This window comes from Pimephales promelas, chromosome 16 (genome assembly GCF_988280905.1).
Source record: "Pimephales promelas chromosome 16, fPimPro1.hap1.1, whole genome shotgun sequence".
Classification (NCBI taxonomy): Eukaryota; Metazoa; Chordata; class Actinopteri; order Cypriniformes; family Leuciscidae; genus Pimephales; species Pimephales promelas.
Window position 1 is genome coordinate 5,223,566 of NC_142784.1, and position 20,853 is coordinate 5,244,418.

The window sequence follows — 20,853 nt, forward strand, 5'->3', positions numbered from 1 at the left end:
CAAATCATAGCATCAAGGCGCTGTGGCTTAGCTGGTCAAAGCGCCTGTCTTGTAAACAGGAGATCCTGGGTTCGAATCTCAGCGGTGCCTCTATCCAGCTGACTTTGCTCTTTGGGATTGTTCTTGGACAGAGAGCCTTGAGACTTTGAATCCAGTTTAAATTGTGCAGAGGCTAGAGCACCTGTCTTTTCTGCCCGCAGAGTGAAAAGCATTACAGTGTTGGAAATGCCCAGATGAAAAACCATCAAGTGGCCCAACCACATAATCATGTGGGCTCTGTGGCGCAATGGATAGCGCATTGGACTTCTAGATTGCAAAATGAGGACATTCAAAGGTTGTGGGTTCGAGTCCCACCAGAGTCGTACCTTTAGCCCTTTTGTCAACCCCATACTGTACAGTGTTGCCCTCAGTTAACAGAAAGCTTTTGAGGCCTCTTGTTCTCAACGTGTTCATTTCAAATAATGTCAATGTAGTTGAAAGGCTTCAAAATGTTGTCTGTTTTGTTTACTACTACATTTGCTTACCAAAACCTCTTGGCTCTTGCACACAAGGACTGGCAGTCACCACAGAGTGGTGCCAGACTTCCTTTCTCTTCCCGCTGCTTAGATGGTCTTTGCAGCTCTTCTGCATGGAGCTCCATAAACATGTTTGATGTGGGTTCTAGGAGTCCAGCTGAACATGGTTGGCCAATAATCACAGAGGCTGGCTGGCCACCCCATAGTTTATGCTTTCCAAGTCCTGGTCCACGATTTGCATCTTTTTTGTGCATAGGCTGGCAGGCGCTGTGGCTTAGTTGGTTAAAGCGCCTGTCTAGTAAACAGGAGATCCTGGGTTTGAATCCCAGCGGTGCCTTTGACTGTGCCCTTCTGTTTCGCAAGGCCTTGAACCCTCGCAATTCTTTGCTTTTCTGAGAACTGACCACAAACGGTGAAACTGAGGCTTCCTTTGCAATTGCTTCCACTTGCAAACCATCCCTGAGCTGTTGTTGAAGGACAGTGTCCCAAGATAACAAATCATAGCATCAAGGCGCTGTGGCTTAGTTGGTCAAAGCGCCTGTCTTGTAAACAGGAGATCCTGGGTTCGTATCCCAGCTGTGCCTCTATCCAGCTGACTTTGCTCTTTGGGATTGTTCTTGGACAGAGAGCCTTGATACCTTGAATCCAGTTTAAATTGTGCAGAGGCTAGAGCACCTGTCTTTTCTGCCCGCAGAGTGAAAAGCATTACAGTGTTGGAAATGCCCAGATGAAAAACCATCAAGTGGCCCAACCACATAATCATGTGGGCTCTGTGGCGCAATGGATAGCGCATTGGACTTCTAGATTGCAAAATGAGGACATTCAAAGGTTGTGGGTTCGAGTCCCACCAGAGTCGTACCTTTAGCCCTTTTGTCAACCCCATACTGTACAGTGTTGCCCTCAGTTAACAGAAAGCTTTTGAGGCCTCTTGTTTTCAACGTGTTCATTTCAAATAATGTCAATGTAGTTGAAAGGCTTCAAAATGTTGTCTGTTTTGTTTACTACTACATTTGCTTACCAAAACCTCTTGGCTCTTGCACACAAGGACTGGCAGTCACCACAGAGTGGTGCCAGACTTCCTTTCTCTTCCCGCTGCTTAGATGGTCTTTGCAGCTCTTGTGAATGGAGCTCCATAAACATGTTTGATGTGGGTTCTAGGAGTCCAGCTGAACATGGTTGGCCAATAATCACAGAGGCTGGCTGGCCACCCCCCACGCAGTTGTCAACAAACTAGTTTATGCTGTCCAAGGCCTGGTCCACGATTTGCATCTTTTTTGTGCACAGGCTGGCAGGCGCTGTGGCTTAGTTGGTTAAAGCGCCTGTCTAGTAAACAGGAGATCCTGGGTTCGAATCCCAGTGGTGCCTTTGACTGTGCCCTTCTGTTTCGCAAGGCCTTGAACCCTCGCAATTCTTTGCTTTTCTGAGAACTGACCACAAACGGTGAAACTGAGGCTTGCTTTGCAATTTCTTCCACTTGCAAACCATCCCTGAGCTGTTGTTGAAGGACAGTGTCCCAAGATAACAAATCATAGCATCAAGGCGCCGTGGCTTAGTTGGTCAAAGCGCCTGTCTTGTAAACAGGAGGTCCTGGGTTCGAATCCCAACGGTGCCTCTATCCAGCTGACTTTGTTCTTTGGGATTGTTCTTGGACAGAGAGACTTTGAATTCAGTTTAAATTGTGCAGAGGCTAGAGCACCTGTCTTTTCTGCCCGCAGAGTGAAAAGCATTACAGTGTTGGGAATGCCCAGATGAAAAACCATCAAGTGGCCCAACCACACAATCATGTGGGTTCTCTGGCGCAATTGATAGCGCATTGGACTTCTAGATTGCAAAATGAGGGCATTCAAAGGTTGTGGGTTCGAGTCCCACCAGAGTCGTACCTTTAGCCGTTTTGTCAACCCCATACTGTACAGTGTTGCCCTCAGTTAACAGAAAGCTTTTGAGGCCTCTTGTTCTCAACGTGTTCATTTCAAATAATGTCAATGTAGTTGAAAGGCTTCAAAATGTTGTCTGTTTTGTTTACTACTACATTTGCTTACCAAAATCTCTTGGCTCTTGCACACAAGGACTGGCAGTCACCACAGAGTGGTGCCAGACTTCCTTTCTCTTCCCGCTGCTTAGATGGTCTTTGCAGCTCTTGTGAATGGAGCTCCATAAACATGTTTGATGTGGGTTCTAGGAGTCCAGCTGAACATGGTTGGCCAATAATCACAGAGGCTGGCTGGCCACCCCCCACGCAGTTGTCAACAAACTAGTTTATGCTGTCCAAGGCCTGGTCCACGATTTGCATCTTTTTGTGCACAGGCTGGCAGGCGCTGTGGCTTAGTTGGTTAAAGCGCCTGTCTAGTAAACAGGAGATCCTGGGTTCGAATCCCAGCGGTGCCTTTGACTGTGCCCTTCTGTTTCGCAAGGCCTTGAACCCTCGTAATTCTTTGCTTTTCTGATAACTGACCACAAACGGTGAAACTGAGGCTTGCTTTGCAATTTCTTCCACTTGCAAACCATCCCTGAGCTGTTGTTGAAGGACAGTGTCCCAGGATAACAAATCATAGCATCAAAGCGCCGTGGCTTAGTTGGTCAAAGCGCCTGTCTTGTAAACAGGAGGTCCTGGGTTCGAATCCCAACGGTGCCTCTATCCAGCTGACTTTGTTCTTTGGGATTGTTCTTGGACAGAGAGCCTTGAGACTTTGAATTCAGTTTAAATTGTGCAGAGGCTAGAGCGCCTGTCTTTTCTGCCCGCAGAGTGAAAAGCATTACAGTGTTGGGAATGCCCAGATGAAAAACCATCAAGTGGCCCAACCACACAATCATGTGGGTTCTCTGGCGCAATGGATAGCGCATTGGATTTCTAGATTGCAATATGAGGACATGCAAAGGTTGTGGGTTCGAGTCCCTTTAGCCGTTTTGTCAACCCCATACTGTACAGTGTTGCCCTCAGTTAACAGAAAGCTTTTGAGGCCTCTTGTTCTCAACGTGTTCATTTCAAATAATGTCAATGTAGTTGAAAGGCTTCAAAATGTTGTCTGTTTTGTTTACTACTACATTTGCTTACCAAAACCTCTTGGCTCTTGCACACAAGGACTGGCAGTCACCACAGAGTGGTGCCAGACTTCCTTTCTCTTCCCGCTGCTTAGATGGTCTTTGCAGCTCTTGTGAATGGAGCTCCATAAACATGTTTGATGTGGGTTCTATGAGTCCAGCTGAACATGGTTGGCCAATAATCACAGAGGCTGGCTGGCCACCCCCCACGCAGTTGTCAACAAACTAGTTTATGCTGTCCAAGGCCTGGTCCACGATTTGCATCTTTTTTGTGCACAGGCTGGCAGGCGCTGTGGCTTAGTTGGTTAAAGCGCCTGTCTAGTAAACAGGAGATCCTGGGTTCGAATCCCAGCGGTGCCTTTGAATGTGCCCTTCTGTTTCGCAAGGCCTTGAACCCTCGCAATTCTTTGCTTTTCTGAGAACTGACCACAAACGGTGAAACTGAGGCTTCCTTTGCAATTGCTTCCACTTGCAAACCATCCCTGAGCTGTTGTTGAAGGACAGTGTCCCAAGATAACAAATCATAGCATCAAGGCGCTGTGGCTTAGTTGGTCAAAGCGCCTGTCTTGTAAACAGGAGATCCTGGGTTCGTATCCCAGCTGTGCCTCTATCCAGCTGACTTTGCTCTTTGGGATTGTTCTTGGACAGAGAGCCTTGATACCTTGAATCCAGTTTAAATTGTGCAGAGGCTAGAGCACCTGTCTTTTCTGCCCGCAGAGTGAAAAGCATTACAGTGTTGGAAATGCCCAGATGAAAAACCATCAAGTGGCCCAACCACATAATCATGTGGGCTCTGTGGCGCAATGGATAGCGCATTGGACTTCTAGATTGCAAAATGAGGACATTCAAAGGTTGTGGGTTCGAGTCCCACCAGAGTCGTACCTTTAGCCCTTTTGTCAACCCCATACTGTACAGTGTTGCCCTCAGTTAACAGAAAGCTTTTGAGGCCTCTTGTTCTCAACGTGTTCACTTCAAATAATGTCAATGTAGTTGAAAGGCTTCAAAATGTTGTCTGTTTTGTTTACTACTACATTTGCTTACCAAAACCTCTTGGCTCTTGCACACAAGGACTGGCAGTCACCACAGAGTGGTGCCAGACTTCCTTTCTCTTCCCACTGCTTAGATGGTCTTTGCAGCTCTTGTGAATGGAGCTCCATAAACATGTTTGATGTGGGTTCTAGGAGTCCAGCTGAACATGGTTGGCCAATAATCACAGAGGCTGGCTGGCCACCCCCCACGCAGTTGTCAACAAACTAGTTTATGCTGTCCAAGGCCTGGTCCACGATTTGCATCTTTTTTGTGCACAGGCTGGCAGGCGCTGTGGCTTAGTTGGTTAAAGCGCCTGTCTAGTAAACAGGAGATCCTGTGTTCGAATCCCAGCGGTGCCTTTGACTGTGCCCTTCTGTTTTGCAAGGCCTTGAACCCTCGCAATTCTTTACTTTTCTGAGAACTGACCACAAACGGTGAAACTGAGGCTTGCTTTGCAATTTCTTCCACTTGCAAACCATCCCTGAGCTGTTGTTGAAGGACAGTGTCCCAAGATAACAGATCTTGGCATCAAGGTGCTGTGGCTTAGCTGGTCAAAGCGCCTGTCTTGTAAACAGGAGATCCTGGGTTCGAATCCTAGCGGTGCCTCTATCCAGCTGACTTTGCTCTTTGGGATTGTTCTTAGACAGAGAGCCTTGAGACTTTGAATCCAGTTTAAATTGTGCAGAGGCTAGAGCACCTGTCTTTTCTGCCCGCAGAGTGAAAAGCATTACAGTGTTGGAAATGCCCAGATGAAAAACCATCAAGTGGCCCAACCACACAGTCATGTGGGTTCTCTGGCGCAATGGATAGCGCATTGGACTTCTAGATTGCAAAATGAGGACATTCAAAGGTTGTGGGTTCGAGTCCCTTTAGCCGTTTTGTCAACCCCATACTGTACAGTGTTGCCCTCAGTTAACAGAAAGCTTTTGAGGCCTCTTGTTCTCAACGTGTTCATTTCAAATAATGTCAATGTAGTTGAAAGGCTTCAAAATGTTGTCTGTTTTGTTTACTACTACATTTGCTTACCAAAATCTCTTGGCTCTTGCACACAAGGACTGGCAGTCACCACAGAGTGGTGCCAGACTTCCTTTCTCTTACCGCTGCTTAGATGGTCTTTGCAGCTCTTGTGCATGGAGCTCCATAAACATGTTTGTTGTGGGTTCTAGGAGTCCTGCTGAACATGGTTGGCCAATAATCACAGAGGCTGGCTGGCCACCCCATAGTTTATGCTGTCCAAGTCCTGGTCCACGATTTGCATCTTTTTTGTGGACAGGCTGGCAGGCGCTGTGGCTTAGTTGGTTAAAGCGCCTGTCTAGTAAACAGGAGATCCTGTGTTCGAATCCCAGCGGTGCCTTTGACTGTGCCCTTCTGTTTCGCAAGGCCTTGAACCCTCGCAATTCTTTGCTTTTCTGAGAACTGACCACAAACGGTGAAACTGAGGCTTCCTTTGCAATTGCTTCCACTTGCAAACCATCCCTGAGCTGTTGTTGAAGGACAGTGTCCCAAGATAACAAATCATAGCATCAAGGCGCTGTGGCTTAGCTGGTCAAAGCGCCTGTCTTGTAAACAGGAGATCCTGGGTTCGAATCTCAGCGGTGCCTCTATCCAGCTGACTTTGCTCTTTGGGATTGTTCTTGGACAGAGAGCCTTGAGACTTTGAATCCAGTTTAAATTGTGCAGAGGCTAGAGCACCTGTCTTTTCTGCCCGCAGAGTGAAAAGCATTACAGTGTTGGAAATGCCCAGATGAAAAACCATCAAGTGGCCCAACCACATAATCATGTGGGCTCTGTGTCGCAATGGATAGCGCATTGGACTTCTAGATTGCAAAATGAGGACATTCAAAGGTTGTGGGTTCGAGTCCCACCAGAGTCGTACCTTTAGCCCTTTTGTCAACCCCATACTGTACAGTGTTGCCCTCAGTTAACAGAAAGCTTTTGAGGCCTCTTGTTCTCAACGTGTTCATTTCAAATAATGTCAATGTAGTTGAAAGGCTTCAAAATGTTGTCTGTTTTGTTTACTACTACATTTGCTTACCAAAACCTCTTGGCTCTTGCACACAAGGACTGGCAGTCACCACAGAGTGGTGCCAGACTTCCTTTCTCTTCCCGCTGCTTAGATGGTCTTTGCAGCTCTTCTGCATGGAGCTCCATAAACATGTTTGATGTGGGTTCTAGGAGTCCAGCTGAACATGGTTGGCCAATAATCACAGAGGCTGGCTGGCCACCCCATAGTTTATGCTTTCCAAGTCCTGGTCCACGATTTGCATCTTTTTTGTGCATAGGCTGGCAGGCGCTGTGGCTTAGTTGGTTAAAGCGCCTGTCTAGTAAACAGGAGATCCTGGGTTTGAATCCCAGCGGTGCCTTTGACTGTGCCCTTCTGTTTCGCAAGGCCTTGAACCCTCGCAATTCTTTGCTTTTCTGAGAACTGACCACAAACGGTGAAACTGAGGCTTCCTTTGCAATTGCTTCCACTTGCAAACCATCCCTGAGCTGTTGTTGAAGGACAGTGTCCCAAGATAACAAATCATAGCATCAAGGCGCTGTGGCTTAGTTGGTCAAAGCGCCTGTCTTGTAAACAGGAGATCCTGGGTTCGTATCCCAGCTGTGCCTCTATCCAGCTGACTTTGCTCTTTGGGATTGTTCTTGGACAGAGAGCCTTGATACCTTGAATCCAGTTTAAATTGTGCAGAGGCTAGAGCACCTGTCTTTTCTGCCCGCAGAGTGAAAAGCATTACAGTGTTGGAAATGCCCAGATGAAAAACCATCAAGTGGCCCAACCACATAATCATGTGGGCTCTGTGGCGCAATGGATAGCGCATTGGACTTCTAGATTGCAAAATGAGGACATTCAAAGGTTGTGGGTTCGAGTCCCACCAGAGTCGTACCTTTAGCCCTTTTGTCAACCCCATACTGTACAGTGTTGCCCTCAGTTAACAGAAAGCTTTTGAGGCCTCTTGTTCTCAACGTGTTCATTTCAAATAATGTCAATGTAGTTGAAAGGCTTCAAAATGTTGTCTGTTTTGTTTACTACTACATTTGCTTACCAAAACCTCTTGGCTCTTGCACACAAGGACTGGCAGTCACCACAGAGTGGTGCCAGACTTCCTTTCTCTTCCCGCTGCTTAGATGGTCTTTGCAGCTCTTGTGAATGGAGCTCCATAAACATGTTTGATGTGGGTTCTAGGAGTCCAGCTGAACATGGTTGGCCAATAATCACAGAGGCTGGCTGGCCACCCCCCACGCAGTTGTCAACAAACTAGTTTATGCTGTCCAAGGCCTGGTCCACGATTTGCATCTTTTTTGTGCATAGGCTGGCAGGTGCTGTGGCTTAGTTGGTTAAAGCGCCTGTCTAGTAAACAGGAGATCCTGGGTTCGAATCCCAGTGGTGCCTTTGACTGTGCCCTTCTGTTTCGCAAGGCCTTGAACACTCGCAATTCTTTGCTTTTCTGAGAACTGACCACAAACGGTGAAACTGAGGCTTCCTTTGCAATTGTTTCCACTTGCAAACCATCCCTGAGCTGTTGTTGAAGGACAGTGTCCCAAGATAACAAATCATAGCATCAAGGCGCCGTGGCTTAGTTGGTCAAAGCGCCTGTCTTGTAAACAGGAGATCCTGGGTTCGAATCCCAGCGGTGCCTCTATCCAGCTGACTTTGCTCTTTGGGATTGTTCTTGGACAGAGAGCCTTGAGACCTTGAATCCAGTTTAAATTTGTGCAGAGGCTAGAGCACCTGTCTTTTCTGCCCGCAGAGTGAAAAGCATTACAGTGTTGGAAATGCCCAGATGAAAAACCATCAAGTGGCCCAACCACATAATCATGTGGGCTCTGTGGCGCAATGGATAGCGCATTGGACTTCTAGATTGCAAAATGAGGACATTCAAAGGTTGTGGGTTCGAGTCCCACCAGAGTCGTACCTTTAGCCCTTTTGTCAACCCCATACTGTACAGTGTTGCCCTCAGTTAACAGAAAGCTTTTGAGGCCTCTTGTTCTCAACGTGTTCATTTCAAATAATGTCAATGTAGTTGAAAGGCTTCAAAATGTTGTCTGTTTTGTTTACTACTACATTTGCTTACCAAAACCTCTTGGCTCTTGCACACAAGGACTGGCAGTCACCACAGAGTGGTGCCAGACTTCCTTTCTCTTCCCGCTGCTTAGATGGTCTTTGCAGCTCTTGTGAATGGAGCTCCATAAACATGTTTGATGTGGGTTCTAGGAGTCCAGCTGAACATGGTTGGCCAATAATCACAGAGGCTGGCTGGCCACCCCCCACGCAGTTGTCAACAAACTAGTTTATGCTGTCCAAGGCCTGGTCCACGATTTGCATCTTTTTTGTGCACAGGCTGGCAGGCGCTGTGGCTTAGTTGGTTAAAGCGCCTGTCTCGTAAACAGGAGATCCTGGGTTCAAATCGCAGCGGTGCCTTTGACTGTGCCCTTCTGTTTCGCAAGGCCTTGAACCCTTGCAATTCTTTGCTTTTCTGAGAACTGACCGCAAACTGTGAAACTGAGGCTTCCTTTGCAATTGTTTCCACTTGCAAACCATCCCTGAGCTGTTGTTGAAGGACAGTGTCCCAAGATAACAAATCATAGCATCAAGGCGCCGTGGCTTAGTTGGTCAAAGCGCCTGTCTTGTAAACAGGAGATCCTGGGTTCGAATCCCAGCGGTGCCTCTATCCAGCTGACTTTGCTCTTTGGGATTGTTCTTGGACAGAGAGCCTTGGGACCTTGAATCCAGTTTAAATTTGTGCAGAGGCTAGAGCACCTGTCTTTTCTGCCCGCAGAGTGAAAAGCATTACAGTGTTGGAAATGCCCAGATGAAAAACCATCAAGTGGCCCAACCACATAATCATGTGGGCTCTGTGGCGCAATGGATAGCGCATTGGACTTCTAGATTGCAAAATGAGGACATTCAAAGGTTATGGGTTCGAGTCCCACCAGAGTCGTACCTTTAGCCCTTTTGTCAACCCCATACTGTACAGTGTTGCCCTCAGTTAACAGAAAGCTTTTGAGGCCTCTTGTTCTCAACGTGTTCATTTCAAATAATGTCAATGTAGTTGAAAGGCTTCAAAATGTTGTCTGTTTTGTTTACTACTACATTTGCTTACCAAAATCTCTTGGCTCTTGCACACAAGGACTGGCAGTCACCACAGAGTGGTGCCAGACTTCCTTTCTCTTCCCGCTGCTTAGATGGTCTTTGCAGCTCTTGTGAATGGAGCTCCATAAACATGTTTGATGTGGGTTCTAGGAGTCCCGCTGAACATGGTTGGCCAATAATCACAGAGGCTGGCTGGCCACCCCCCACGCAGTTGTCAACAAACTAGTTTATGCTGTCCAAGGCCTGGTCCACGATTTGCATCTTTTTGTGCACAGGCTGGCAGGCGCTGTGGCTTAGTTGGTTAAAGCGCCTGTCTAGTAAACAGGAGATCCTGGGTTCGAATCCCAGCGGTGCCTTTGACTGTGCCCTTCTGTTTCGCAAGGCCTTGAACCCTCGTAATTCTTTGCTTTTCTGATAACTGACCACAAACGGTGAAACTGAGGCTTGCTTTGCAATTTCTTCCACTTGCAAACCATCCCTGAGCTGTTGTTGAAGGACAGTGTCCCAGGATAACAAATCATAGCATCAAAGCGCCGTGGCTTAGTTGGTCAAAGCGCCTGTCTTGTAAACAGGAGGTCCTGGGTTCGAATCCCAACGGTGCCTCTATCCAGCTGACTTTGTTCTTTGGGATTGTTCTTGGACAGAGAGCCTTGAGACTTTGAATTCAGTTTAAATTGTGCAGAGGCTAGAGCGCCTGTCTTTTCTGCCCGCAGAGTGAAAAGCATTACAGTGTTGGGAATGCCCAGATGAAAAACCATCAAGTGGCCCAACCACACAATCATGTGGGTTCTCTGGCGCAATGGATAGCGCATTGGACTTCTAGATTGCAAAATTAGGACATTCAAAGGTTGTGGGTTCGAGTCCCTTTAGCCCTTTTGTCAACCCCATACTGTACAGTGTTGCCCTCAGTTAACAGAAAGCTTTTGAGGCCTCTTGTTCTCAACGTGTTCATTTCAAATAATGTCAATGTAGTTGAAAGGCTTCAAAATGTTGTCTGTTTTGTTTACTACTACATTTGCTTACCAAAATCTCTTGGCTCTTGCACACAAGGACTGGCAGTCACCACAGAGTGGTGCCAGACTTCCTTTCTCTTCCCGCTGCTTAGATGGTCTTTGCAGCTCTTGTGCATGGAGCTCCATAAACATGTTTGTTGTGGGTTCTAGGAGTCCTGCTGAACATGGTTGGCCAATAATCACAGAGGCTGGCTGGCCACCCCATAGTTTATGCTGTCCAAGTCCTGGTCCACGATTTGCATCTTTTTTGTGCACAGGCTGGCAGGCGCTGTGGCTTAGTTGGTTAAAGCGCCTGTCTAGTAAACAGGAGATCCTGGGTTCGAATCCCAGCGGTGCCTTTGACTGTGCCCTTCTGTTTCGCAAGGCCTTGAACCCTCGCAATTCTTTGCTTTTCTGAGAACTGACCACAAACGGTGAAACTGAGGCTTCCTTTGCAATTGCTTCCACTTGCAAACCATCCCTGAAGTGTTGTTGAAGGACAGTGTCCCAAGATAACAAATCATAGCATCAAGGCGCTGTGGCTTAGTTGGTCAAAGCGCCTGTCATGTAAACAGGAGATCCTGTGTTCGTATCCCAGCTGTGCCTCTATCCAGCTGACTTTGCTCTTTGGGATTGTTCTTGGACAGAGAGCCTTGATACCTTGAATCCAGTTTAAATTGTGCAGAGGCTAGAGCACCTGTCTTTTCTGCCCGCAGAGTGAAAAGCATTACAGTGTTGGAAATGCCCAGATGAAAAACCATCAAGTGGCCCAACCACATAATCATGTGGGCTCTGTGGCGCAATGGATAGCGCATTGGACTTCTAGATTGCAAAATGAGGACATTCAAAGGTTGTGGGTTCGAGTCCCACCAGAGTCGTACCTTTAGCCCTTTTGTCAACCCCATACTGTACAGTGTTGCCCTCAGTTAACAGAAAGCTTTTGAGGCCTCTTGTTCTCAACGTGTTCATTTCAAATAATGTCAATGTAGTTGAAAGGCTTCAAAATGTTGTCTGTTTTGTTTACTACTACATTTGCTTACCAAAACCTCTTGGCTCTTGCACACAAGGACTGGCAGTCACCACAGAGTGGTGCCAGACTTCCTTTCTCTTCCCGCTGCTTAGATGGTCTTTGCAGCTCTTGTGAATGGAGCTCCATAAACATGTTTGATGTGGGTTCTAGGAGTCCAGCTGAACATGGTTGGCCAATAATCACAGAGGCTGGCTGGCCACCCCCCACGCAGTTGTCAACAAACTAGTTTATGCTGTCCAAGGCCTGGTCCACGATTTGCATCTTTTTTGTGCACAGGCTGGCAGGCGCTGTGGCTTAGTTTGTTAAAGCGCCTGTCTAGTAAACAGGAGATCCTGGGTTCGAATCCCAGTGGTGCCTTTGACTGTGCCCTTCTGTTTCGCAAGGCCTTGAACCCTCGCAATTCTTTGCTTTTCTGAGAACTGACCACAAACGGTGAAACTGAGGCTTCCTTTGCAATTGCTTCCACTTGCAAACCATCCCTGAGCTGTTGTTGAAGGACAGTGTCCCAAGATAACAAATCATAGCATCAAGGCGCCGTGGCTTAGTTGGTCAAAGCGCCTGTCTTGTAAACAGGAGATCCTGGGTTCGAATCCCAGCGGTGCCTCTATCCAGCTAGCTTTGCTCTTTGGGATTGTTCTTGGACAGAGAGCCTTGAGACCTTGAATCCAGTTTAAATTGTGCAGAGGCTAGAGCACCTGTCTTTTCTGCCCGCAGAGTGAAAAGCATTACATTGTTGGAAATGCCCAGATGAAAAACCATCAAGTGGCCCAACCACATAATCATGTGGGCTCTGTGGCGCAATGGATAGCGCATTGGACTTCTAGATTGCAAAATGAGGGCATTCAAAGGTTGTGGGTTCGAGTCCCACCAGAGTTGTACCTTTAGCCCTTTTGTCAACCCCATACTGTACAGTGTTGCCCTCAGTTAACAGAAAGCTTTTGAGGCCTCTTGTTCTCAACGTGTTCATTTCAAATAATGTCAATGTAGTTGAAAGGCTTCAAAATGTTGTCTGTTTTGTTTACTACTACATTTGCTTACCAAAACCTCTTGGCTCTTGCACACAAGGACTGGCAGTCACCACAGAGTGGTGCCAGACTTCCTTTCTCTTCCCGCTGCTTAGATGGTCTTTGCAGCTCTTGTGAATGGAGCTCCATAAACATGTTTGATGTGGGTTCTAGGAGTCCAGCTGAACATGGTTGGCCAATAATCACAGAGGCTGGCTGGCCACCCCCCACGCAGTTGTCAACAAACTAGTTTATGCTGTCCAAGGCCTGGTCCACGATTTGCATCTTTTTTGTGCACAGGCTGGCAGGCGCTGTGGCTTAGTTGGTTAAAGCGCCTGTCTCGTAAACAGGAGATCCTGGGTTCAAATCGCAGCGGTGCCTTTGACTGTGCCCTTCTGTTTCGCAAGGCCTTGAACCCTTGCAATTCTTTGCTTTTCTGAGAACTGACCGCAAACTGTGAAACTGAGGCTTCCTTTGCAATTGTTTCCACTTGCAAACCATCCCTGAGCTGTTGTTGAAGGACAGTGTCCCAAGATAACAAATCATAGCATCAAGGCGCCGTGGCTTAGTTGGTCAAAGCGCCTGTCTTGTAAACAGGAGATCCTGGGTTCGAATCCCAGCGGTGCCTCTATCCAGCTGACTTTGCTCTTTGGGATTGTTCTTGGACAGAGAGCCTTGAGACCTTGAATCCAGTTTAAATTTGTGCAGAGGCTAGAGCACCTGTCTTTTCTGCCCGCAGAGTGAAAAGCATTACAGTGTTGGAAATGCCCAGATGAAAAACCATCAAGTGGCCCAACCACATAATCATGTGGGCTCTGTGGCGCAATGGATAGCGCATTGGACTTCTAGATTGCAAAATGAGGACATTCAAAGGTTATGGGTTCGAGTCCCACCAGAGTCGTACCTTTAGCCCTTTTGTCAACCCCATACTGTACAGTGTTGCCCTCAGTTAACAGAAAGCTTTTGAGGCCTCTTGTTCTCAACGTGTTCATTTCAAATAATGTCAATGTAGTTGAAAGGCTTCAAAATGTTGTCTGTTTTGTTTACTACTACATTTGCTTACCAAAACCTCTTGGCTCTTGCACACAAGGACTGGCAGTCACCACAGAGTGGTGCCAGACTTCCTTTCTCTTCCCGCTGCTTAGATGGTCTTTGCAGCTCTTGTGAATGGAGCTCCATAAACATGTTTGATGTGGGTTCTAAGAGTCCAGCTGAACATGGTTGGCCAATAATCACAGAGGCTGGCTGGCCACCCCCCACGCAGTTGTCAACAAACTAGTTTATGCTGTCCAAGGCCTGGTCCACGATTTGCATCTTTTTTGTGCACAGGCTGGCAGGCGCTGTGGCTTAGTTGGTTAAAGCGCCTGTCTAGTAAACAGGAGATCCTGGGTTCGAATCCCAGTGGTGCCTTTGACTGTGCCCTTCTGTTTCGCAAGGCCTTGAACCCTCGCAATTCTTTGCTTTTCTGAGAACTGACCACAAACGGTGAAACTGAGGCTTCCTTTGCAATTGTTTCCACTTGCAAACCATCCCTGAGCTGTTGTTGAAGGACAGTGTCCCAAGATAACAAATCATAGCATCAAGGCGCCGTGGCTTAGTTGGTCAAAGCGCCTGTCTTGTAAACAGGAGATCCTGGGTTCGAATCCCAGCGGTGCCTCTATCCAGCTGACTTTGCTCTTTGGGATTGTTCTTGGACAGAGAGCCTTGAGACCTTGAATCCAGTTTAAATTTGTGCAGAGGCTAGAGCACCTGTCTTTTCTGCCCGCAGAGTGAAAAGCATTACAGTGTTGGAAATGCCCAGATGAAAAACCATCAAGTGGCCCAACCACATAATCATGTGGGCTCTGTGGCGCAATGGATAGCGCATTGGACTTCTAGATTGCAAAATGAGGACATTCAAAGGTTGTGGGTTCGAGTCCCACCAGAGTCGTACCTTTAGCCCTTTTGTCAACCCCATACTGTACAGTGTTGCCCTCAGTTAACAGAAAGCTTTTGAGGCCTCTTGTTCTCAACGTGTTCATTTCAAATAATGTCAATGTAGTTGAAAGGCTTCAAAATGTTGTCTGTTTTGTTTACTACTACATTTGCTTACCAAAACCTCTTGGCTCTTGCACACAAGGACTGGCAGTCACCACAGAGTGGTGCCAGACTTCCTTTCTCTTCCCGCTGCTTAGATGGTCTTTGCAGCTCTTGTGAATGGAGCTCCATAAACATGTTTGATGTGGGTTCTAGGAGTCCAGCTGAACATGGTTGGCCAATAATCACAGAGGCTGGCTGGCCACCCCCCACGCAGTTGTCAACAAACTAGTTTATGCTGTCCAAGGCCTGGTCCACGATTTGCATCTTTTTTGTGCACAGGCTGGCAGGCGCTGTGGCTTAGTTGGTTAAAGCGCCTGTCTAGTAAACAGGAGATCCTGGGTTCGAATCCCAGTGGTGCCTTTGACTGTGCCCTTCTGTTTCGCAAGGCCTTGAACCCTCGCAATTCTTTGCTTTTCTGAGAACTGACCACAAACGGTGAAACTGAGGCTTCCTTTGCAATTGCTTCCACTTGCAAACCATCCCTGAGCTGTTGTTGAAGGACAGTGTCCCAAGATAACAAATCATAGCATCAAGGCGCCGTGGCTTAGTTGGTCAAAGCGCCTGTCTTGTAAACAGGAGATCCTGGGTTCGAATCCCAGCGGTGCCTCTATCCAGCTAGCTTTGCTCTTTGGGATTGTTCTTGGACAGAGAGCCTTGAGACCTTGAATCCAGTTTAAATTGTGCAGAGGCTAGAGCACCTGTCTTTTCTGCCCGCAGAGTGAAAAGCATTACATTGTTGGAAATGCCCAGATGAAAAACCATCAAGTGGCCCAACCACATAATCATGTGGGCTCTGTGGCGCAATGGATAGCGCATTGGACTTCTAGATTGCAAAATGAGGACATTCAAAGGTTGTGGGTTCGAGTCCCACCAGAGTCGTACCTTTAGCCCTTTTGTCAACCCCATACTGTACAGTGTTGCCCTCAGTTAACAGAAAGCTTTTGAGGCCTCTTGTTCTCAACGTGTTCATTTCAAATAATGTCAATGTAGTTGAAAGGCTTCAAAATGTTGTCTGTTTTGTTTACTACTACATTTGCTTACCAAAACCTCTTGGCTCTTGCACACATGGACTGGCAGTCACCACAGAGTGGTGCCAGACTTCCTTTCTCTTCCCGCTGCTTAGATGGTCTTTGCAGCTCTTGTGAATGGAGCTCCATAAACATGTTTGATGTGGGTTCTAGGAGTCCAGCTGAACATGGTTGGCCAATAATCACAGAGGCTGACTGGCCACCCCCCACGCAGTTGTCAACAAACTAGTTTATGCTGTCCAAGGCCTGGTCCACGATTTGCATCTTTTTGTGCACAGGCTGGCAGGCGCTGTGGCTTAGTTGGTTAAAGCGCCTGTCTAGTAAACAGGAGATCCTGGGTTCGAATCCCAGCGGTGCCTTTGACTGTGCCCTTCTGTTTCGCAAGGCCTTGAACCCTCGTAATTCTTTGCTTTTCTGATAACTGACCACAAACGGTGAAACTGAGGCTTGCTTTGCAATTTCTTCCACTTGCAAACCATCCCTGAGCTGTTGTTGAAGGACAGTGTCCCAAGATAACAAATCATAGCATCAAGGCGCCGTGGCTTAGTTGGTCAAAGCGCCTGTCTTGTAAACAGGAGGTCCTGGGTTCGAATCCCAACGGTGCCTCTATCCAGCTAATTTGTTCTTTGGGATTGTTCTTGGACAGAGAGACTTTGAATTCAGTTTAAATTGTGCAGAGGCTAGAGCACCTGTCTTTTCTGCCCGCAGAGTGAAAAGCATTACAGTGTTGGGAATGCCCAGATGAAAAACCATCAAGTGGCCCAACCACACAATCATGTGGGTTCTCTGGCGCAATGGATAGCGCATTGGACTTCTAGATTGCAAAATGAGGGCATTCAAAGGTTGTGGGTTCGAGTCCCACCAGAGTCGTACCTTTAGCCGTTTTGTCAACCCCATACTGTACAGTGTTGCCCTCAGTTAACAGAAAGCTTTTGAGGCCTCTTGTTCTCAACGTGTTCATTTCAAATAATGTCAATGTAGTTGAAAGGCTTCAAAATGTTGTCTGTTTTGTTTACTACTACATTTGCTTACCAAAATCTCTTGGCTCTTGCACACAAGGACTGGCAGTCACCACAGAGTGGTGCCAGACTTCCTTTCTCTTCCCGCTGCTTAGATGGTCTTTGCAGCTCTTGTGAATGGAGCTCCATAAACATGTTTGATGTGGGTTCTAGGAGTCCCGCTGAACATGGTTGGCCAATAATCACAGAGGCTGGCTGGCCACCCCCCACGCAGTTGTCAACAAACTAGTTTATGCTGTCCAAGGCCTGGTCCACGATTTGCATCTTTTTGTGCACAGGCTGGCAGGCGCTGTGGCTTAGTTGGTTAAAGCGCCTGTCTAGTAAACAGGAGATCCTGGGTTCGAATCCCAGCGGTGCCTTTGACTGTGCCCTTCTGTTTCGCAAGGCCTTGAACCCTCGTAATTCTTTGCTTTTCTGATAACTGACCACAAACGGTGAAACTGAGGCTTCCTTTGCAATTGTTTCCACTTGCAAACCATCCCTGAGCTGTTGTTGAAGGACAGTGTCCCAAGATAACAAATCATAGCATCAAGGCGCCGTGGCTTAGTTGGTCAAAGCGCCTGTCTTGTAAACAGGAGATCCTGGGTTCGAATCCCAGCGGTGCCTCTATCCAGCTGACTTTGCTCTTTGGGATTGTTCTTGGACAGAGAGCCTTGAGACCTTGAATCCAGTTTAAATTGTGCAGAGGCTAGAGCACCTGTCTTTTCTGCCCGCAGAGTGAAAAGCATTACAGTGTTGGAAATGCCCAGATGAAAAACCATCAAGTGGCCCAACCACATAATCATGTGGGCTCTGTGGCGCAATGGATAGCGCATTGGACTTCTAGATTGCAAAATGAGGACATTCAAAGGTTGTGGGTTCGAGTCCCACCAGAGTCGTACCTTTAGCCCTTTTGTCAACCCCATACTGTACAGTGTTGCCCTCAGTTAACAGAAAGCTTTTGAGGCCTCTTGTTTTCAACGTGTTCATTTCAAATAATGTCAATGTAGTTGAAAGGCTTCAAAATGTTGTCTGTTTTGTTTACTACTACATTTGCTTACCAAAACCTCTTGGCTCTTGCACACAAGGACTGGCAGTCACCACAGAGTGGTGCCAGACTTCCTTTCTCTTCCCGCTGCTTAGATGGTCTTTGCAGCTCTTGTGAATGGAGCTCCATAAACATGTTTGATGTGGGTTCTAGGAGTCCAGCTGAACATGGTTGGCCAATAATCACAGAGGCTGGCTGGCCACCCCCCACGCAGTTGTCAACAAACTAGTTTATGCTGTCCAAGGCCTGGTCCACGATTTGCATCTTTTTTGTGCACAGGCTGGCAGGCGCTGTGGCTTAGTTGGTTAAAGCGCCTGTCTAGTAAACAGGAGATCCTGGGTTCGAATCCCAGTGGTGCCTTTGACTGTGCCCTTCTGTTTCGCAAGGCCTTGAACCCTCGCAATTCTTTGCTTTTCTGAGAACTGACCACAAACGGTGAAACTGAGGCTTGCTTTGCAATTTCTTCCACTTGCAAACCATCCCTGAGCTGTTGTTGAAGGACAGTGTCCCAAGATAACAAATCATAGCATCAAGGCGCCGTGGCTTAGTTGGTCAAAGCGCCTGTCTTGTAAACAGGAGGTCCTGGGTTCGAATCCCAACGGTGCCTCTATCCAGCTGACTTTGTTCTTTGGGATTGTTCTTGGACAGAGAGACTTTGAATTCAGTTTAAATTGTGCAGAGGCTAGAGCACCTGTCTTTTCTGCCCGCAGAGTGAAAAGCATTACAGTGTTGGGAATGCCCAGATGAAAAACCATCAAGTGGCCCAACCACACAATCATGTGGGTTCTCTGGCGCAATTGATAGCGCATTGGACTTCTAGATTGCAAAATGAGGGCATTCAAAGGTTGTGGGTTCGAGTCCCACCAGAGTCGTACCTTTAGCCGTTTTGTCAACCCCATACTGTACAGTGTTGCCCTCAGTTAACAGAAAGCTTTTGAGGCCTCTTGTTCTCAACGTGTTCATTTCAAATAATGTCAATGTAGTTGAAAGGCTTCAAAATGTTGTCTGTTTTGTTTACTACTACATTTGCTTACCAAAATCTCTTGGCTCTTGCACACAAGGACTGGCAGTCACCACAGAGTGGTGCCAGACTTCCTTTCTCTTCCCGCTGCTTAGATGGTCTTTGCAGCTCTTGTGAATGGAGCTCCATAAACATGTTTGATGTGGGTTCTAGGAGTCCAGCTGAACATGGTTGGCCAATAATCACAGAGGCTGGCTGGCCACCCCCCACGCAGTTGTCAACAAACTAGTTTATGCTGTCCAAGGCCTGGTCCACGATTTGCATCTTTTTGTGCACAGGCTGGCAGGCGCTGTGGCTTAGTTGGTTAAAGCGCCTGTCTAGTAAACAGGAGATCCTGGGTTCGAATCCCAGCGGTGCCTTTGACTGTGCCCTTCTGTTTCGCAAGGCCTTGAACCCTCGTAATTCTTTGCTTTTCTGATAACTGACCACAAACGGTGAAACTGAGGCTTGCTTTGCAATTTCTTCCACTTGCAAACCATCCCTGAGCTGTTGTTGAAGGACAGTGTCCCAGGATAACAAATCATAGCATCAAAGCGCCGTGGCTTAGTTGGTCAAAGCGCCTGTCTTGTAAACAGGAGGTCCTGGGTTCGAATCCCAACGGTGCCTCTATCCAGCTGACTTTGTTCTTTGGGATTGTTCTTGGACAGAGAGCCTTGAGACTTTGAATTCAGTTTAAATTGTGCAGAGGCTAGAGCGCCTGTCTTTTCTGCCCGCAGAGTGAAAAGCATTACAGTGTTGGGAATGCCCAGATGAAAAACCATCAAGTGGCCCAACCACACAATCATGTGGGTTCTCTGGCGCAATGGATAGCGCATTGGATTTCTAGATTGCAATATGAGGACATGCAAAGGTTGTGGGTTCGAGTCCCTTTAGCCGTTTTGTCAACCCCATACTGTACAGTGTTGCCCTCAGTTAACAGAAAGCTTTTGAGGCCTCTTGTTCTCAACGTGTTCATTTCAAATAATGTCAATGTAGTTGAAAGGCTTCAAAATGTTGTCTGTTTTGTTTACTACTACATTTGCTTACCAAAACCTCTTGGCTCTTGCACACAAGGACTGGCAGTCACCACAGAGTGGTGCCAGACTTCCTTTCTCTTCCCGCTGCTTAGATGGTCTTTGCAGCTCTTGTGAATGGAGCTCCATAAACATGTTTGATGTGGGTTCTATGAGTCCAGCTGAACATGGTTGGCCAATAATCACAGAGGCTGGCTGGCCACCCCCCACGCAGTTGTCAACAAACTAGTTTATGCTGTCCAAGGCCTGGTCCACGATTTGCATCTTTTTTGTGCACAGGCTGGCAGGCGCTGTGGCTTAGTTGGTTAAAGCGCCTGTCTAGTAAACAGGAGATCCTGGGTTCGAATCCCAGCGGTGCCTTTGAATGTGCCCTTCTGTTTCGCAAGGCCTTGAACCCTCGCAATTCTTTGCTTTTCTGAGAACTGACCACAAACGGTGAAACTGAGGCTTCCTTTGCAATTGCTTCCACTTGCAAACCATCCCTGAGCTGTTGTTGAAGGACAGTGTCCCAAGATAACAAATCATAGCATCAAGGCGCTGTGGCTTAGTTGGTCAAAGCGCCTGTCTTGTAAACAGGAGATCCTGGGTTCGTATCCCAGCTGTGCCTCTATCCAGCTGACTTTGCTCTTTGGGATTGTTCTTGGACAGAGAGCCTTGATACCTTGAATCCAGTTTAAATTGTGCAGAGGCTAGAGCACCTGTCTTTTCTGCCCGCAGAGTGAAAAGCATTACAGTGTTGGAAATGCCCAGATGAAAAACCATCAAGTGGCCCAACCACATAATCATGTGGGCTCTGTGGCGCAATGGATAGCGCATTGGACTTCTAGATTGCAAAATGAGGACATTCAAAGGTTGTGGGTTCGAGTCCCACCAGAGTCGTACCTTTAGCCCTTTTGTCAACCCCATACTGTACAGTGTTGCCCTCAGTTAACAGAAAGCTTTTGAGGCCTCTTGTTCTCAACGTG

The 20,853-nt window shown here is 47.4% G+C and overlaps 55 non-coding genes across 55 annotated transcripts; all 55 read left to right on the top strand.

Moving 5' to 3' along the window:
- The first annotated feature begins 16 nt into the window (after positions 1-16).
- On the top strand, positions 17-90 carry trnat-ugu (transfer RNA threonine (anticodon UGU)). The gene has a single exon. It is a non-coding gene; the product is annotated as a tRNA-Thr (tRNA).
- A 182-nt stretch (positions 91-272) lies between these two features.
- On the top strand, positions 273-362 carry trnar-ucu (transfer RNA arginine (anticodon UCU)). Its single transcript is given in 2 exon segments — positions 273-309; positions 327-362. It is a non-coding gene; the product is annotated as a tRNA-Arg (tRNA).
- Positions 363-778: 416 nt separating this feature from the next.
- Positions 779-852, top strand: trnat-agu (transfer RNA threonine (anticodon AGU)). Its single transcript has one exon. It is a non-coding gene; the product is annotated as a tRNA-Thr (tRNA).
- A 173-nt stretch (positions 853-1,025) lies between these two features.
- On the top strand, positions 1,026-1,099 carry trnat-ugu (transfer RNA threonine (anticodon UGU)). The gene has a single exon. It is a non-coding gene; the product is annotated as a tRNA-Thr (tRNA).
- A 182-nt stretch (positions 1,100-1,281) lies between these two features.
- Positions 1,282-1,371, top strand: trnar-ucu (transfer RNA arginine (anticodon UCU)). Its single transcript is given in 2 exon segments — positions 1,282-1,318; positions 1,336-1,371. It is a non-coding gene; the product is annotated as a tRNA-Arg (tRNA).
- Positions 1,372-1,806: 435 nt separating this feature from the next.
- On the top strand, positions 1,807-1,880 carry trnat-agu (transfer RNA threonine (anticodon AGU)). The gene has a single exon. It is a non-coding gene; the product is annotated as a tRNA-Thr (tRNA).
- Positions 1,881-2,053: 173 nt separating this feature from the next.
- Positions 2,054-2,127, top strand: trnat-ugu (transfer RNA threonine (anticodon UGU)). Its single transcript has one exon. It is a non-coding gene; the product is annotated as a tRNA-Thr (tRNA).
- A 699-nt stretch (positions 2,128-2,826) lies between these two features.
- Positions 2,827-2,900, top strand: trnat-agu (transfer RNA threonine (anticodon AGU)). Its single transcript has one exon. It is a non-coding gene; the product is annotated as a tRNA-Thr (tRNA).
- A 173-nt stretch (positions 2,901-3,073) lies between these two features.
- trnat-ugu (transfer RNA threonine (anticodon UGU)) lies at positions 3,074-3,147 on the top strand. Its single transcript has one exon. It is a non-coding gene; the product is annotated as a tRNA-Thr (tRNA).
- A 693-nt stretch (positions 3,148-3,840) lies between these two features.
- trnat-agu (transfer RNA threonine (anticodon AGU)) lies at positions 3,841-3,914 on the top strand. The gene has a single exon. It is a non-coding gene; the product is annotated as a tRNA-Thr (tRNA).
- A 173-nt stretch (positions 3,915-4,087) lies between these two features.
- Positions 4,088-4,161, top strand: trnat-ugu (transfer RNA threonine (anticodon UGU)). The gene has a single exon. It is a non-coding gene; the product is annotated as a tRNA-Thr (tRNA).
- Positions 4,162-4,343: 182 nt separating this feature from the next.
- trnar-ucu (transfer RNA arginine (anticodon UCU)) lies at positions 4,344-4,433 on the top strand. Its single transcript is given in 2 exon segments — positions 4,344-4,380; positions 4,398-4,433. It is a non-coding gene; the product is annotated as a tRNA-Arg (tRNA).
- A 435-nt stretch (positions 4,434-4,868) lies between these two features.
- On the top strand, positions 4,869-4,942 carry trnat-agu (transfer RNA threonine (anticodon AGU)). Its single transcript has one exon. It is a non-coding gene; the product is annotated as a tRNA-Thr (tRNA).
- Positions 4,943-5,115: 173 nt separating this feature from the next.
- trnat-ugu (transfer RNA threonine (anticodon UGU)) lies at positions 5,116-5,189 on the top strand. Its single transcript has one exon. It is a non-coding gene; the product is annotated as a tRNA-Thr (tRNA).
- Positions 5,190-5,863: 674 nt separating this feature from the next.
- trnat-agu (transfer RNA threonine (anticodon AGU)) lies at positions 5,864-5,937 on the top strand. Its single transcript has one exon. It is a non-coding gene; the product is annotated as a tRNA-Thr (tRNA).
- A 173-nt stretch (positions 5,938-6,110) lies between these two features.
- trnat-ugu (transfer RNA threonine (anticodon UGU)) lies at positions 6,111-6,184 on the top strand. The gene has a single exon. It is a non-coding gene; the product is annotated as a tRNA-Thr (tRNA).
- A 182-nt stretch (positions 6,185-6,366) lies between these two features.
- On the top strand, positions 6,367-6,456 carry trnar-ucu (transfer RNA arginine (anticodon UCU)). Its single transcript is given in 2 exon segments — positions 6,367-6,403; positions 6,421-6,456. It is a non-coding gene; the product is annotated as a tRNA-Arg (tRNA).
- Positions 6,457-6,872: 416 nt separating this feature from the next.
- On the top strand, positions 6,873-6,946 carry trnat-agu (transfer RNA threonine (anticodon AGU)). Its single transcript has one exon. It is a non-coding gene; the product is annotated as a tRNA-Thr (tRNA).
- Positions 6,947-7,119: 173 nt separating this feature from the next.
- trnat-ugu (transfer RNA threonine (anticodon UGU)) lies at positions 7,120-7,193 on the top strand. The gene has a single exon. It is a non-coding gene; the product is annotated as a tRNA-Thr (tRNA).
- A 182-nt stretch (positions 7,194-7,375) lies between these two features.
- Positions 7,376-7,465, top strand: trnar-ucu (transfer RNA arginine (anticodon UCU)). Its single transcript is given in 2 exon segments — positions 7,376-7,412; positions 7,430-7,465. It is a non-coding gene; the product is annotated as a tRNA-Arg (tRNA).
- Positions 7,466-7,900: 435 nt separating this feature from the next.
- On the top strand, positions 7,901-7,974 carry trnat-agu (transfer RNA threonine (anticodon AGU)). Its single transcript has one exon. It is a non-coding gene; the product is annotated as a tRNA-Thr (tRNA).
- Positions 7,975-8,147: 173 nt separating this feature from the next.
- On the top strand, positions 8,148-8,221 carry trnat-ugu (transfer RNA threonine (anticodon UGU)). Its single transcript has one exon. It is a non-coding gene; the product is annotated as a tRNA-Thr (tRNA).
- A 183-nt stretch (positions 8,222-8,404) lies between these two features.
- trnar-ucu (transfer RNA arginine (anticodon UCU)) lies at positions 8,405-8,494 on the top strand. Its single transcript is given in 2 exon segments — positions 8,405-8,441; positions 8,459-8,494. It is a non-coding gene; the product is annotated as a tRNA-Arg (tRNA).
- Positions 8,495-8,929: 435 nt separating this feature from the next.
- trnat-cgu (transfer RNA threonine (anticodon CGU)) lies at positions 8,930-9,003 on the top strand. The gene has a single exon. It is a non-coding gene; the product is annotated as a tRNA-Thr (tRNA).
- Positions 9,004-9,176: 173 nt separating this feature from the next.
- On the top strand, positions 9,177-9,250 carry trnat-ugu (transfer RNA threonine (anticodon UGU)). The gene has a single exon. It is a non-coding gene; the product is annotated as a tRNA-Thr (tRNA).
- A 183-nt stretch (positions 9,251-9,433) lies between these two features.
- trnar-ucu (transfer RNA arginine (anticodon UCU)) lies at positions 9,434-9,523 on the top strand. The gene is given in 2 exon segments: positions 9,434-9,470; positions 9,488-9,523. It is a non-coding gene; the product is annotated as a tRNA-Arg (tRNA).
- Positions 9,524-9,957: 434 nt separating this feature from the next.
- trnat-agu (transfer RNA threonine (anticodon AGU)) lies at positions 9,958-10,031 on the top strand. The gene has a single exon. It is a non-coding gene; the product is annotated as a tRNA-Thr (tRNA).
- Positions 10,032-10,204: 173 nt separating this feature from the next.
- Positions 10,205-10,278, top strand: trnat-ugu (transfer RNA threonine (anticodon UGU)). Its single transcript has one exon. It is a non-coding gene; the product is annotated as a tRNA-Thr (tRNA).
- Positions 10,279-10,952: 674 nt separating this feature from the next.
- Positions 10,953-11,026, top strand: trnat-agu (transfer RNA threonine (anticodon AGU)). The gene has a single exon. It is a non-coding gene; the product is annotated as a tRNA-Thr (tRNA).
- A 429-nt stretch (positions 11,027-11,455) lies between these two features.
- Positions 11,456-11,545, top strand: trnar-ucu (transfer RNA arginine (anticodon UCU)). Its single transcript is given in 2 exon segments — positions 11,456-11,492; positions 11,510-11,545. It is a non-coding gene; the product is annotated as a tRNA-Arg (tRNA).
- A 435-nt stretch (positions 11,546-11,980) lies between these two features.
- trnat-agu (transfer RNA threonine (anticodon AGU)) lies at positions 11,981-12,054 on the top strand. Its single transcript has one exon. It is a non-coding gene; the product is annotated as a tRNA-Thr (tRNA).
- A 173-nt stretch (positions 12,055-12,227) lies between these two features.
- trnat-ugu (transfer RNA threonine (anticodon UGU)) lies at positions 12,228-12,301 on the top strand. The gene has a single exon. It is a non-coding gene; the product is annotated as a tRNA-Thr (tRNA).
- Positions 12,302-12,483: 182 nt separating this feature from the next.
- trnar-ucu (transfer RNA arginine (anticodon UCU)) lies at positions 12,484-12,573 on the top strand. Its single transcript is given in 2 exon segments — positions 12,484-12,520; positions 12,538-12,573. It is a non-coding gene; the product is annotated as a tRNA-Arg (tRNA).
- Positions 12,574-13,008: 435 nt separating this feature from the next.
- Positions 13,009-13,082, top strand: trnat-cgu (transfer RNA threonine (anticodon CGU)). The gene has a single exon. It is a non-coding gene; the product is annotated as a tRNA-Thr (tRNA).
- Positions 13,083-13,255: 173 nt separating this feature from the next.
- trnat-ugu (transfer RNA threonine (anticodon UGU)) lies at positions 13,256-13,329 on the top strand. Its single transcript has one exon. It is a non-coding gene; the product is annotated as a tRNA-Thr (tRNA).
- Positions 13,330-13,512: 183 nt separating this feature from the next.
- trnar-ucu (transfer RNA arginine (anticodon UCU)) lies at positions 13,513-13,602 on the top strand. Its single transcript is given in 2 exon segments — positions 13,513-13,549; positions 13,567-13,602. It is a non-coding gene; the product is annotated as a tRNA-Arg (tRNA).
- Positions 13,603-14,037: 435 nt separating this feature from the next.
- On the top strand, positions 14,038-14,111 carry trnat-agu (transfer RNA threonine (anticodon AGU)). The gene has a single exon. It is a non-coding gene; the product is annotated as a tRNA-Thr (tRNA).
- Positions 14,112-14,284: 173 nt separating this feature from the next.
- trnat-ugu (transfer RNA threonine (anticodon UGU)) lies at positions 14,285-14,358 on the top strand. Its single transcript has one exon. It is a non-coding gene; the product is annotated as a tRNA-Thr (tRNA).
- Positions 14,359-14,541: 183 nt separating this feature from the next.
- trnar-ucu (transfer RNA arginine (anticodon UCU)) lies at positions 14,542-14,631 on the top strand. Its single transcript is given in 2 exon segments — positions 14,542-14,578; positions 14,596-14,631. It is a non-coding gene; the product is annotated as a tRNA-Arg (tRNA).
- A 435-nt stretch (positions 14,632-15,066) lies between these two features.
- Positions 15,067-15,140, top strand: trnat-agu (transfer RNA threonine (anticodon AGU)). Its single transcript has one exon. It is a non-coding gene; the product is annotated as a tRNA-Thr (tRNA).
- A 173-nt stretch (positions 15,141-15,313) lies between these two features.
- Positions 15,314-15,387, top strand: trnat-ugu (transfer RNA threonine (anticodon UGU)). Its single transcript has one exon. It is a non-coding gene; the product is annotated as a tRNA-Thr (tRNA).
- Positions 15,388-15,569: 182 nt separating this feature from the next.
- On the top strand, positions 15,570-15,659 carry trnar-ucu (transfer RNA arginine (anticodon UCU)). The gene is given in 2 exon segments: positions 15,570-15,606; positions 15,624-15,659. It is a non-coding gene; the product is annotated as a tRNA-Arg (tRNA).
- Positions 15,660-16,093: 434 nt separating this feature from the next.
- trnat-agu (transfer RNA threonine (anticodon AGU)) lies at positions 16,094-16,167 on the top strand. The gene has a single exon. It is a non-coding gene; the product is annotated as a tRNA-Thr (tRNA).
- Positions 16,168-16,340: 173 nt separating this feature from the next.
- trnat-ugu (transfer RNA threonine (anticodon UGU)) lies at positions 16,341-16,414 on the top strand. Its single transcript has one exon. It is a non-coding gene; the product is annotated as a tRNA-Thr (tRNA).
- Positions 16,415-16,588: 174 nt separating this feature from the next.
- Positions 16,589-16,678, top strand: trnar-ucu (transfer RNA arginine (anticodon UCU)). Its single transcript is given in 2 exon segments — positions 16,589-16,625; positions 16,643-16,678. It is a non-coding gene; the product is annotated as a tRNA-Arg (tRNA).
- Positions 16,679-17,112: 434 nt separating this feature from the next.
- On the top strand, positions 17,113-17,186 carry trnat-agu (transfer RNA threonine (anticodon AGU)). The gene has a single exon. It is a non-coding gene; the product is annotated as a tRNA-Thr (tRNA).
- A 173-nt stretch (positions 17,187-17,359) lies between these two features.
- trnat-ugu (transfer RNA threonine (anticodon UGU)) lies at positions 17,360-17,433 on the top strand. Its single transcript has one exon. It is a non-coding gene; the product is annotated as a tRNA-Thr (tRNA).
- A 182-nt stretch (positions 17,434-17,615) lies between these two features.
- Positions 17,616-17,705, top strand: trnar-ucu (transfer RNA arginine (anticodon UCU)). Its single transcript is given in 2 exon segments — positions 17,616-17,652; positions 17,670-17,705. It is a non-coding gene; the product is annotated as a tRNA-Arg (tRNA).
- Positions 17,706-18,140: 435 nt separating this feature from the next.
- trnat-agu (transfer RNA threonine (anticodon AGU)) lies at positions 18,141-18,214 on the top strand. The gene has a single exon. It is a non-coding gene; the product is annotated as a tRNA-Thr (tRNA).
- A 173-nt stretch (positions 18,215-18,387) lies between these two features.
- On the top strand, positions 18,388-18,461 carry trnat-ugu (transfer RNA threonine (anticodon UGU)). The gene has a single exon. It is a non-coding gene; the product is annotated as a tRNA-Thr (tRNA).
- Positions 18,462-19,160: 699 nt separating this feature from the next.
- trnat-agu (transfer RNA threonine (anticodon AGU)) lies at positions 19,161-19,234 on the top strand. The gene has a single exon. It is a non-coding gene; the product is annotated as a tRNA-Thr (tRNA).
- Positions 19,235-19,407: 173 nt separating this feature from the next.
- Positions 19,408-19,481, top strand: trnat-ugu (transfer RNA threonine (anticodon UGU)). The gene has a single exon. It is a non-coding gene; the product is annotated as a tRNA-Thr (tRNA).
- A 693-nt stretch (positions 19,482-20,174) lies between these two features.
- trnat-agu (transfer RNA threonine (anticodon AGU)) lies at positions 20,175-20,248 on the top strand. The gene has a single exon. It is a non-coding gene; the product is annotated as a tRNA-Thr (tRNA).
- A 173-nt stretch (positions 20,249-20,421) lies between these two features.
- trnat-ugu (transfer RNA threonine (anticodon UGU)) lies at positions 20,422-20,495 on the top strand. Its single transcript has one exon. It is a non-coding gene; the product is annotated as a tRNA-Thr (tRNA).
- Positions 20,496-20,677: 182 nt separating this feature from the next.
- On the top strand, positions 20,678-20,767 carry trnar-ucu (transfer RNA arginine (anticodon UCU)). The gene is given in 2 exon segments: positions 20,678-20,714; positions 20,732-20,767. It is a non-coding gene; the product is annotated as a tRNA-Arg (tRNA).
- Positions 20,768-20,853: the final 86 nt, after the last annotated feature.